The 3,822-nt window shown below is 39.7% G+C and overlaps 1 long non-coding RNA gene across 1 annotated transcript; it reads right to left on the bottom strand.

The window, feature by feature from the left end:
• Nucleotides 1–302: 302 nt before the first annotated feature.
• On the bottom strand, nt 303–3,582 carry LOC134947668 (uncharacterized). Its single transcript, XR_010182687.1, has 4 exons — nt 2,645–3,582; nt 2,265–2,284; nt 1,415–1,529; nt 303–1,330 (listed from the first exon to the last, which is right to left on the bottom strand). It is a non-coding gene; the product is annotated as an uncharacterized LOC134947668 (long non-coding RNA).
• Between the last annotated feature and the right edge of the window lie 240 nt (nt 3,583–3,822).

Below are 3,822 nucleotides of genomic sequence, written 5' to 3'. Positions count from 1 at the left end.
GTGCACATGGTTTGGCCCAATTGTTAACTAAATTCCTGCTGCAATCAACTTTGAATTACCCCCATTAGCACAATTTATGCTAATAATCTTATGTAATGTAACTTACTTCGTGTATGCGTAGTTCGTATTTGCTGGCGGATCTCCGCCAACAGATCGGGAGTCCTCCTGCGGAGATCACTCCACCTCCTCTCAAGTTGTATGATTGTCCGCCTGCTGCGGACGCGAGTCCGCAGCAGGCGGCGGACCTCCGCGTAGGCCTCGCGCTTAACCCGATTGGGGATGAAGCGCCCAACGCGGCCTACGCGGCGGTCCATCACCGCAACCAGCACGCGGAGCTCCCGCCTGGTGAACGGTGCTGCACGCATCATGGCAATGGCGTTTTCCTTATTTGGGCATATATTTATAGTGTCTGTTAGCATGTGATTGGTCCAAAATCTATGTTGTCATTTCTAATAACTTTATTGATCTTTGCAATGCTGTGAAGAGCAGAGTGTTATTTCGCACGAGCGGAAATACGCATTAGCAGAAGCAAATATTTATCATAAACCCAAAAAAAACAAAAAAAAACAAACAGACACAGAGACACACAGTTTATTTTAAATTACTATACATATATGTGTACTCAGCACAGTTTGTGTGATCATTCAGCTGGACAGTCACAAAGTGGGCAACATTGAGTATCATTTGTTTGTGTGTTTGTTTACATAATCATGATTTGAGGATATAAAACAAATAAGGACACTATTTAGCAACATTACAGTATTTTGTTTTCTAACCAAACATTGTAAGCTTAACGTGTTTGCGGATTTTGACGATAAGAAAAATTACACATTCCAACACAACAAAAGCATTACACAATCACTTTACAATATCATACAAAATGTCAACATTTATAAAAAAACATAAGCATACTGTGCTTTTAAATATTTTTAAAAAGAAAATATCAAAACACTATACCTGAAATATTCGGCAACAATCCTTGCCCTGACTTGGCTCCCCCTCCGTGTAACACTCCCCCCACCGAAGTGTCGAACAACCCCTGGCTCCTCATCAGGCAATTCCTCTGCCTGAGGAAGCTCTACACTACTCCTTACCGCGATATTATGTAGTATTGCGCACAGGACCACTATTTTACTTGCCATCTCCGGCGAATACATGATGTCGCCACCAGTGCGGTGGAGCACACGAAACCGCCCTTTAAGGACACCAATTGTGCGCTCCACCAGCTGCCTAGTGGCAGTAAGCGCGGAGTTAAATGCCATCTGTGGTCCTGGCCTGGGATTACGGTAAGGAGTCATGAGCCAGGGGGTGCAAGGATATCCACGGTCTCCTGTTGGATGAAAATCCAAAAATTAGAAATAGTATATTTGTAAAGTTACATTTTTTTGTTAAACAAAATTTAGCAACAACTCACCCAATAACCACATGTCTGCTCGTTGACTTGATCTTAATCTCTGCCATATCCCTGATTGTCTAATGACATATGCATCATGTGAACTTCCAGTAAACTTGGCATTCAGGGAAAGGATCTGGAGGGATGGCCCACAAACAACCATTACATTCAGAGAATGAAACAGTTTCCTGTTTCTATAAATTTCTTCATTATGTCTTGGTGGCTGAATAGCAACATGTGTGCCATCCACAACCCCAATAACATGTGGGAAGCGACTACCACCTTCCTCAAATTGCCGCTTCACCACATCTAGGGCACCAACATCCAAAGGCATATCAATGAATTGCTTCACCCGCTTTAGGAAAGCCTGGCAGACACGCCGCAGGACCTTACTGAACTGGCCCTGCGACATGCCAACCAGGTCTCCCACAACATGCTGATATGAGGCTGTAGCTAAAAAATGTAACACAGCAAGGAATTGTGTCAATGGTGGTATTGCTGTAGGATACCTAATTTCAGACTCCAGATCACTCTCTATTATGGAGAGAGTGTCTAGGATTAGATGTGGTGGCAGCCTGTATCTACGCACCACCACATCATCTGGCATCCCAAAAAGTAGGACACGGGTTCGGAAAATTGGTGGCCTAGCACGCCTCCGTTGCCTTGGTTGATGAGGAGCCGGTTGTGGTTGTGGGGCTGGCGGTTGGGGTGGGAGTGCTGGCGTGGGTTGGGGAGGTAGGGCTTCGGCTGCGATAAATATTGACATAACACACTTTTTTGAGAAAAACAAAAAAAATGTTGAATAATACAAAAACAAAGTTACAAAAATATACAAACAATAAATGTTAAAAAAAATGTGGTGTCAACTTACTGCAGGAGCGTACATTTTTTCTGAGTTCAATTCAGGAACAAAATGAAAAAAAAAATTTGAAAAACAAAAAAAATATTAATAATTGTCCAAAAAAAACATATTTCATTTTGAAAAATCCCAAAAAAATTACTTACAACATTTCAGAGCATCAAACACATCACAAACACCAAAAAAAAAAAAAAAAAAAAAATTATACAAAATATAAAGAAAACAAATTTTTTAAAAAAACCATTTAGTAGCTAGTCCAGGAAAGAAAAACACTACTTTGCAGATCAATCCTGGTAACCAAAAAAAAATGTATTTCCCAAATGGAAAACAAACATAAACACAACACTTTGAACAAACACAAACAGGCACCAACACAGGCCAAGGGCACTTACCTGCTCAAAAATAAAGAAAGTCTTTGTGTTCTCTAGCACACAAATAAATCAACAAATCCAAGGGTTATGTCACCCAAAACAAAGCACCTACAAGAGAACACAAATGACAGTCAAAAACAGCATACAGACCATTAAAACAAACAAGCACAAACACAGGCCAAGGGCACTTACCTGCTCAAAAATAAAGAAAGTCTTTGTGTTCTCTAGCACACAAATAAATCAACAAATCCAAGGGTTATGTCACCCAAAACAAAGCACCTACAAGAGAACACAAATGACAGTCAAAAACAGCATACAGACCATTAAAACAAACAAGCACAAACACAGGCCAAGGGCACTTACCTGCTCAAAAATAAAGAAAGTCTTTGTGTTCTCTAGCACACAAATAAATCAACAAATCCAAGGGTTATGTCACCCAAAACAAAGCACCTACAAGAGAACACAAATGACAGTCAAAAACAGCATACAGACCATTAAAACAAACAAGCACAAACACAGGCCAAGGGCACTTACCTGCTCAAAAATAAAGAAAGTCTTTGTGTTCTCTAGCACACAAATAAATCAACAAATCCAAGGGTTATGTCACCCAAAACAAAGCACCTACAAGAGAACACAAATGACAGTCAAAAACAGCATACAGACCATTAAAACAAACAAGCACAAACACAGGCCAAGGGCACTTACCTGCTCAAAAATAAAGAAAGTCTTTGTGTTCTCTAGCACACAAATAAATCAACAAATCCAAGGGTTATGTCACCCAAAACAAAGCACCTACAAGAGAACACAAATGACAGTCAAAAACAGCATACAGACCATTAAAACAAACAAGCACAAACACAGGCCAAGGGCACTTACCTGCTCAAAAATAAAGAAAGTCTTTGTGTTCTCTAGCACACAAATAAATCAACAAATCCAAGGGTTATGTCACCCAAAACAAAGCACCTACAAGAGAACACAAATGACAGTCAAAACAAAGAAGCCCAGGTTTATTTTCACAAATGGACTTGCCAAATATATATATATTTAAAAAAAAAAAAAAAACATTTAAAAAACACTTTTACATCAAAAAATTAACAAGACGATTTCCAGAATACTCACAAACGAAAAAACGCCAAAAAAATGCATCACTGTCTATATTCAAAACGCAAACGAAAGGACAAAGGTATGCTTGACAATTA

The sequence above is a fragment of the Pseudophryne corroboree genome, chromosome 8, assembly GCF_028390025.1.
Source record: "Pseudophryne corroboree isolate aPseCor3 chromosome 8, aPseCor3.hap2, whole genome shotgun sequence".
NCBI classification, from domain to species: domain Eukaryota; kingdom Metazoa; phylum Chordata; class Amphibia; order Anura; family Myobatrachidae; genus Pseudophryne; species Pseudophryne corroboree.
This window is presented reverse-complemented; position numbering and strand designations above follow the sequence as displayed.